Consider the following 10,000-nt stretch of genomic DNA (forward strand, 5'->3'; position numbering starts at 1 on the left):
CGGGATCGAGATGTAATGCTTGGGTACCATTACACGTAATTACATACTGGGTGTAACCTTCAGATGCAATAGCTATACGAACAGTATCCGCAGAGCATCTTTCACTTTTAAAATTCTATGATATCTATATTATTATTCGTCTATCTTTTATTCAATAAACATTTAGTAAGAAAAGAACAATGATTCATTTTTTAAGCGAAGAACAAAGATGAACATAGCTCTTCTAAACAGATAGAAAGAGAGAACAGATGCATGGAACATTTGTGGACCACTTCAGACACGACCTACCCTAGAGGAACAGTATTTGTGTGGTTCTGATTGTGTGGTCGATAGAAAGAAGTTATAAAGGATAAACTTTTGTACATTAAGAACACTATAATATTTAGCAGCAGGTTACATGCCGATTTATAGGAATATAAATTACTGAACCGCAGCCGTTAGTTCTCTCCAGCACATGACGGAATGATCTATGGACAGCAGAGGAACACAGGGCTTGCACGATGAATTATGATAAGAGTTTCACAGAGTTGTTGAAAACAGGATATTGCCATTATGATGAAGGAAGAAACTAGCGAAAATAGAACTACGCTAAAGTCTACATCAATTAGAATAGGAAGAGTAAATATTGACCATGTATATCATAATGGCATGACCCTTGATTTCAATCACTCCTTAGATCTATATGGCAGTACATTGTTTGGAAATGCTATGCTATTTTTTCTAACATTTAATTGAAATCAGTCGTGCACATTATTTAATGTTCAGAACAATTGTCTGGTGTAAATGAATTTAACGAGATATAATTAACAATTGGAATCTTCTACCGATCTTGAGAATAAAATGAGTAATAAGAACAGTAAAATCCGGACATGATAATAAATAAGCAGAAGTACATGTAAAATTTTCAAAAAAGCAGTATAATGCAAAAAGATTGATTGATCATTGATAGGTTAATGTAATACACATATGTACACGGGAACAGACGGCTATCTAGCATCTCGGGTCGCATCATTTGATTGATTCGATCACAATCAATAGGAGGGGAGAAAAAATACCTCCTTAATTAAAGAGTTTGAGAACAGACATTTTGCTGAATTAAGATAGCGAGGGCTTAAATGTACATTTACGTTGGGTGGATATCATGTTTGGGGTAACATTTGTGGTGAGAGGTTCACGTGATTACTTTGCTTAAATTATCCAATGAAATTTCTATCATTTCACCAAAAAAATGTTTATGTATAGGTAATTAGATATCATTTGAATTTCCAATTAATGTTAAACATTTCTTGATACACACATTAAACAATAACGTTTACTGGGGGTTTTTTTTCTTATTGTTATAATGAGAGTAATATGTATAAAGGACAAAAATGAATAAAGAAACAAAGAGATAAACATTCTTTCTTTATGTAAATTAGAATAGGGTATTCTTTTATTAAGAATGTAAAATGCTTTTTGAAAATAAAATAACCGTATGATGACCATTTATTTCAAATTCAAAACATCAACAAAAGGAAAAAATCAGAAAACTTTTTTCCACATTGAGTGATAATACAGATATAGTACTAGTTATGCGGTTTTTATTTGCATTATGATCAATTTATTTTAATTTCGATTCAGTTATGCTGAGTATCAAAATCTGATCTTTTAAATACCCCGAAATTTGTTCTAAGTATCTTTTTACATGTGTTGTTTTCATTTGTTAAATTAAATAGAACTGAAAAGTATAATTTATTAAAATGATTTAGTATAATTTCGCTCAAGCTTCGTTCAGAACGGTATCCCAACTTTTATTTCCCATCCAAATTACACGGCATATCCTTGTAGTAGATTTGATCTTTTGTGATCAAAGTATCATTTATAACAATTCTCCTTATGACGCTGTTGACCATTCAAGGAGATGTCTGAAGATGACCACACTTAATAGAGCAAACAATAACAGGCCGAGAATGTCCGACCCGTCGCAGATAACGGCATAATGTGCAGAAGCCAACCCATCTTCAAACAGAATTAAGATGGCTAAAGAGACCTTGGAGTGTCTTAATGGTCAGTTCTGTGTATTTTCTGGACAAGATGACTTTAACCTCTGCCCAATATCGTGGGAAATTTGATAATGGTCTACCGCAGTATATGATGTACAGTTATACACAACAGTATCTGTAGACCCACTACCATTGTGTGAGCAACGTCTATTTTCGCTTTACAGTTGTCAGTGTAAATAATATTATTTTAAACCTAATTGAAGTTATTAGAACATATTGCATTAATTGCATATAGCAGAATTTCATAGAAAAAATTGAAAATAGGTGCTTTGCACGTTTTGATGTAAGAGTCTATATCACAGAAGACGAGAAGCACCGTTAGACAGGATATCAAGATTGTTTGATGGAATAGCCTAGTTTGTTGAGATAAAAAGAACCCAAGTATCATGACGTCAGAGTATCTGATCTTCGGTGACTTTGTCAGTTATTTTGGTCAACTAATAGACTTTAATTTTTTGCCGTCTGTTTCCAGTAAATGGGATCCACAGCCGTGAAACGCTGCTGTGATCAAGTAATTTCTTGGCCTATTTTGAGAAAACTCCGGTTATCATTTTTTCACCCTTGTAATGCAACATGGAATCCATTTGTAATGTTACTGACGGAAATGCAGGTTATTTATAATTTTATCAAGTATATTTTAACGTATATTAGTGTAAATTTCTGATAAAATTGATTTTACAAACTTCTGTGTAGTAATCTCACGAAGGCTCTTAACCAAGTGATAACAATGCAGTGATATCATATATTACTTGTGATCAAACTGCTTCATAACAGAAAACCATGACCCGAAACAGAGAAAATATCAAACGCTATCTAGAACATTTTCTTGCTTTTTTTTTCAAAGCCAAAAGCGTTAGAGAGAATTTTTAACAATCAAAATTTCATCTTTATATGTAAATTCTTAATTTCTTAATACATACCAATTTCTAGAGTTAAAGATCCTACATAAAAAGGATAAATTCCCATCCATTTTTGAAATGTGTTTTGTTGATTTGGACCCGAATCATCAATTGAGGAAAATTAAAATGAACTAAGCTCTTGGGAGAAGAAGATAGAGTTTTATTGGCATGGTCTTAATGCGTCCCATATGGTTATTAAATTGTTCCTCCAAGTCATAACAAACTCATAATGTTAGTTAGTACCATATAAAACGCGCTTGAATAAAATATGTGCCTGCAACCCAAAATATTTAGAAAGAAGTATGCTCACCAATTGTACTCCAGAAAAGAAAATATGAGTGATTCTTTTATTTCAAATATAACTTAAATTTGTGAATATTACAAATGGTAATAGTTTCCTCCAACGACATCATGAATATACGATAACGCTTGCGAATTCACAATATTTAGAGATACGTGTAGTAAAATCTTATTTGTATTCCAGATAAGACAATCTGAGTGATTCCTTCTTCTTCTTTTTTTAAATAAATCTGTATTAATTTGTAGAGGTTACTTGACTTTATGAACAGATGATACCGCATCAAAAACCAAAACGTTTAAAGAAAGTCGAACAAACATATCTCTACAGATTTGACAATTTGAGAGCTTTTTTATTTACAAAAATAACTTTAGATTTATAGGCTTATTTAGCATTTTTAAACAATAACATTGATGCTGGAATTATCAACTAATGTACATTATAAACTAAAAATAGGGTACTTGAGTTTCAGAAGGTTTTTTTTAATATGATTTTCCTATCAAATTACATTTTAATTAGCTTTTTAAAGTGCTCATTTTATAAATAGATTTATGTGAAAAAATCACTATAACTGGATTTCTCTCTCGCTAATAGGTCAAAATGCTTTTTTTTCTGTCAATTATTTATAATAAGTCTTCTAAATATGTAAAAGTCAGAAATATTTTAATATTTGAAGCAAGAAAAATGAACAAAATATCTTTAAAATTAAAAAAAAATAGATGATTTGCTAGTTAAGCAATATCAATTTTAGTTGAAACATTTATTTCTATTTAGTAGCATAACCTGATAGTCATATTGTTAATTTATCATTTCGTTGAAGAATATACACTTTATATCTTAAACAGATGTCTACATAACTATACTTATTAATATCAGCTTTTAAGTTTTGCTAAAAAGAGTGATCTTGACCTGACCTTGATACAAAAACAAAATGGTCAAATTTTATTGGACTGATACTATTTTTGGTAGTGGTCTGCTTTACTGTATGATAATTTATGAATATCTCATTTTAAGAAGAATGTCTGATAACAAGAAAACACCTTCTTTAAATAAATTTGTAAAGTTTAAAATTCTAACTGTTTTCTCTCCTGTATTCATGTTTAAATAATGCGCGTTCTTGTTTCATTTATCATACACACAACTTCAGAAATAACATCATTTTCTTCGGTTCTTAGGGCAACAAATCTGTTTAAAAAAGAAAAAGTAGTTGTAGAACACTTTTGATCTTTTAAAATCTTCAACTAAAACGGTGCCTTACTCTTAAGTGCGAACCTCTGGTCTTCTTTATGTGGAATTAATGGTCGTCAATGGGTCGCCCCCTGACGCCCATACAGTAAAAAATGTAGTAAATAAGGATTAGACCCCACTCAGCCACTTTCAGCGCTGGGAACCTCCCACGGACACAGGTAGCCGTACCCGTAGACGGTGACCCCTGGTCAATTGACCTCTAGCTACTCTACCAGCCACATTATCGGGGCTGCCCTTCCGCCCGTTTAATATTGTCCATTTAAATCGTAAAAATGGATCAAAGGTAAACAGTGGGTTTTATTATAATGATCCTGATTTATTTATTTGCTGTCCCTGTGATGATAAGTTGGAGAATTGATTATGTATAACAATGTGTTGGGAACCATTGTTATCAAACTATCAGGAGGACTTCAAAATATTAAATGGATATTACAGAAACATTAAGCATTTCACTCATTTACATATTACGAAGAACAAATAGCAATTATCCACTAAAAAATTAACAATGCTATCTGAAAATTATTTAAACCTTGTGAAAACGGGTGTGAAACTTGCCACCAACTTTATTCTTATGTTTATATCACCAAATAAAATGGAAATAAAAAATTGATATATTACTGAAATATTGTTGACCCTTTGTAGAAATATCATACAATTCCAAGAAATGTTATAGTTGAGGATAATGTTCAAATTATGCAGTTATAATTCTTAAGTCATGTCCATCAATATGTATTAACATAAATATAATAGTTCTGGTAATGATGTTATCTGAAATACAAATAGTTTTATATCAGTTTTATATCTTTATATTCACTTTCTCACCAAAGTATGGAATGTATCGTTAAATAACTTTCGGAAGTCTTATATGAATTTGTTTGTTGAAAGATCTTCATGACTTGGTGCTTTATAATATAAGGGTAGTTATTCTTTGTCAGAATATTTCTTAAAGATCTTATCAAAAAATTTTTTTTAAAAAGAAATTAATTTATCCCTAAAGTATTTATAACACAGAGAAGAAGGCATGGTATGGTTATTATTTTTTTTTTGGGGGGGGGGGGATGAACATGACTAATAATGGAAATAAACAGAATTCAATTATCCCAAATTCTTAAAAGAAATCTCTCCTGATCGACTTTTTGCACATTTCAAACCGTATTTGCATAGTTGGTCCACATTTATTCAGGAACCGAAATACACTCATTTCTGGTTGTATCGTAAAAACGCGATAAAAAGCGAGGTCCTAATGGACAGGCTTGCGTATCGCAGAAGAAACAATTCCAGGTTTCTGCATTTTCTTGGAATATTAAGCTAGGGATTAGAAACCGCTTTACAACACCCTTGTCTTATTAAGTCTCTCTGAATCAGCTCATACATTAATTTATGAGGAACACAATCTAGTAATTTTAGAGGAAAATTGATATTATCCTTGAGAGAAAATACCATTTTCAAAAATGAATTTTGTTTTTAGGTTTCTCTTAAACACATTGTTTTGAAGGTTCATTCAAGAGGAGAAGCGTTAAAATCTTTCGGAAAAAAATATTTTCAAAATGGATTTTGTTAGTATGGTTCTTTTCCTTATTTATTTTTCTTTGAAGGTTCACTTACAGTGGGACAAGGAAACCATATGATCAGTTTGTCTTGACACGAGTTCCTTTCCTTGTACTTAAAGACTTGACATTGTATGAGACACACATACTGAAATTGTATTTCACACACACACACACACACACACCTCTTGAATGATTTATCCGCATGTGTGCATTAAATCATAGCATGTAATCATGTTATTTTGTTTCGAGTGAAATAAAACAATGTGTCAGTGGGCTTTGAACAGACACATGTGATAAATTACGGAAAAAAGGGAAGGACGGAGTTAATCATCTGAAACAAGCAACAATAATTCAGAGTCCAGTCCTGAAAGAGAAATCGGCAGAGTGAGACCTATAACTATCATCGCTGAGTGATCTAAGAAAGATACCACATAGGCACTCATAACGTATTCATGTTCAACAGAACTACATCAATTGTGTATGAAAATTGGTATTGATGGGAACTTGGAAAGGAGACATTTTATTCACATCACTGGATGATCTGACAGGGAGTTTGGAAAGAGGGTACTACATTTACCCAGAGTTTCGGCCGCACCATGTACGGTCCTAAAAACTTGAATATGTAACAAATGCAATTTCTACAGTTTGATAAAGACACACGCCGCCTCATCAAACCAATAAAAACTTCAATTTGTAGCTTCATTTATGAAACATATCCGGAGGGTACCTGGTTTGTCTTGGTCTGACCATGTTCGGTCGTGAAATAATTGCAATATCTGCAAATTGTAAGGAGTTTTATTAAAACAATAAAAATACAATTAGGTGTTTTCAATTTCAATATTTGATGGATGTTAATTGTAGTTTATACAAAAGAAATGGTAAGAACATTTCAATTTGTAGTTTTGATAATGAAATGTACAAATGTACCATTAATTTCAAGAGCAGATGGATATACAAGGTTCCCGGCAAAACAATGCAAAATATATAAAATTTATTTTTGTAATTTTGTTGATAAAATATATACTATTGGTTTTAATATCTGATTAATATATATGAAATAGTTACGTGCGTATACTTAACAAGAAAAAAACTTATGGAAAACATTTAATTCATGATTTTAAAACACTTTGTTTAACAGGTGTGTTTAACAATTAATGTAAATCTACATATCTGAATTCTAATGCAAAATACTATTCACCAAATTTGTTAAATAAATTAGACAATGATATTAAACAAAATTAAGCATTTATTTAACGAAACATTCAAAAGCCATAAACAAAAAGGTGAAATGATTACTATATAGTTATTGTCTGTAAACAAAGCAATTTCCTGAAAGACCAATTACAAGCCACAATCAAAGACACATACAAGCACAATGTACATACAAAGACGGTTACATACAAAGACAGATAAATACAAAGACTGTTACATGTACAAAGTACATGTACACTGAATGAAAGATGGCGGCTTCTGGCACTAGCCGTGCCCTATTTGATCTATTCTGAAAATTTTACGACCTAAGAATAAGAGTGAGAAGATTTGAACGGTACTACTCAGGCATTATAATTCTTTGCCTTGTGGTGATAATAATGAAGAAGAAAAATAAAATGGGTTTTATGGTCATTAGAGGGGACTGTGTGAGCAGGTAGGATATCCCTCAGTGAAGGGGTATCTCTTACATTTATGATTTCATTAAAACTGTTTTATTTTTCTTTTATGTGCAAGAAGGTATAATAGTGTTGTAACAGATTAAGAAAATTCAGGATTTCTGCAAGTAATTGCAATCTGCAGAATAATTGATCATATAAATTTGGGGTAATATTTGATGTGAAATCATGTCTTTATCATCTTTTATGAAGATTTGATGGCAGACATTTCCACACACCTTTGTTAATTGTCCCCAAAAACGAAGATCGAGTCGTAAAAGATCTCTTTGTTTCTTTATTACATGAAACATAAGAATGACATTGGAATTTCAAAATTTCATCAAATCAATATCCCTTTTGCGAAATAAAATGAAAATTTACTTTCGTATACGGCGTCTAAGATTACGAAGCTTTTTAATAAAACATTTTTGGGCCGTTCGGTCGTCAACTAAACAATCTGATTTTCATGGACAGCCACCTCGTGTATATATCAAAATTTCAATCTGGAAGTCCGCTCTTTTGACTTACGATTGGTCGTAAACAATAAGTTGAAACACAATATTTTCATTTAGCTGCCTGTCGTTTTGTCCTGGTGCCATGGTGTTTTGTTGCCGAATCTCGATCCGGGGGGAGATATGTGTATAAAAGGCCAAAAGCCGGCCTATAAACCATCTAGCCTGATAGTGGATCTGACTTACGAGTTCTTAGATCTGTCTTTGTTACATCCAATGTCCCGCCTTACAAAACGGCCGCATTTTAAAAATCTTTTTTTATTACTGGGGACTGTCGAAGACAAAATAACATGATCATATTTATGACACGCCAAATGTTAGAATGAAAACACAATTTGAACTATTTTCCCGAGATTTATGTTACAGTGAAGGTGTACAGCCAATGCTGAATGTTAAGAACAATATTTTGCCTTTAATACTGTAATTATATCATTCATCATGGGTGAGAAACGTGTAAAATGTACGATTTAGTTATTGTTTTAAGAGGTTTTATTCAAAAGCTTCTTAAGCCACATGAAATGAACACAAACGCCTTTAAATAGTGATTTTCTAATTACCCCAAAGGAGTTGGGTAATTGCTTACTTTTGTTTTAGCCTTTACGCCAAACATTGTTTCGGTACTTAGAGGCAAGAGTCTTAATTCATTTACGTACAAACACTTCTGAAGCATAAATTTCACCTAACTACAAAGGTTAGGACCAAGGTCGTCGTCTTTTATCACACAGAAGCCTCGCCTTTGCCCTATATTCATATTTGTGAAATTCTGCATAATATGGAACTATATTTCAAACACGTAGTTCTCGCTAAAAATGGCTCTGAAACACATGGAACTGTCAATGACCTCAGGTAGAAAAGATTCCCCCACTAAATGACGACTTCAGTAATTTGCATAATGCAACAATTAATTTTTGTTTTCTGAATCTGTACTAGTTTTAGTAAAAAGGCTACAGACAGGAACAGGATTCCACGGAGAATTAGGAATGAATAAGAATGGATAGGGATAGTTTTTGAAGGTCTTCGGTATGACGTAAACAAAATACTTATTACAAAGAACGGATATCCGTCTTCAGAACTCGACTGGATTTGGAGAGCTGTGACAATATTAAAATCACATGGTACACTCTAGACACCATCTTTGTAGAGTATTGTTATCTCGTATGCAAAAAGCAATAAAACTTCTAAAGCGTTGCAGCATTGAGAGCCGCTAGTGTGATGGTTTTTGTTCAAACGACTGGAGAATTTGAAGAAGTATAAAACTCAAGCCTGAACAATAAAACTCCAGTAAAATATTCATTTTATGGGGGGTTATGGAAAGTGACCTATATCTCGGGTGTTTTATATAACTTTTACAGGCATCTAAGTTTCTGTATAAGGGTCGGCTTCTCTGATACCAGTTGAAAATGCTCTTGCATTTGTTTTGCAAGCTCTATCAAAAGATGTTTTGGGTTTTTTGTGTCATTTATTCCTGGAGTGAAAGTTCTATTCAGATCTGTACTATTTTAATTTTATCAAAATATTCTTGTTTTCAATATTTATTTCAATGGGTGAATAATTTACCTTGTTAGCAGTTAACACACTGTCAGTTTTTGTCATCATTTAAATTCTGTAAAAATTATTTTTATAGCTATATAAAAATTGAGGCCTAGATGATGCAAACAAAACTTGGAAGTTTTTAGATAAAGTGGGAAGAAAGAAGAAATTCTCAACTGCTCCACTTATACTAACGAATTCTAATGAAAATAAACATTACAGTGTATAAAAAACATAATGTGTCTGATTTTTGCAATTACGAAATTCCTTGTTTC

The 10,000-nt window shown here is 32.1% G+C and overlaps 1 protein-coding gene across 2 annotated transcripts in view; it reads right to left on the reverse strand.

The window, feature by feature from the left end:
- LOC105323257 (homeobox protein abdominal-B) overlaps window positions 1–10,000 on the reverse strand; it is a 77,502-nt gene that overhangs the window by 28,069 nt on the left and 39,433 nt on the right. Inside the window, exon 1 of one of the 2 annotated variants that reach the window (XM_066084139.1) lies at window positions 2,963–3,056. The exons of the other annotated variant lie outside the window; for it this stretch is intronic. The gene's annotated coding sequence lies outside the window, so the exon portion shown is untranslated. Of the gene's footprint in view, window positions 1–2,962; window positions 3,057–10,000 lie in introns of those variants that run through there. 2 annotated transcript variants of the gene reach the window in all.

Source organism: Magallana gigas, chromosome 5 (assembly GCF_963853765.1).
Source record: "Magallana gigas chromosome 5, xbMagGiga1.1, whole genome shotgun sequence".
In the NCBI taxonomy this organism is placed as follows: Eukaryota; Metazoa; Mollusca; class Bivalvia; order Ostreida; family Ostreidae; genus Magallana; species Magallana gigas.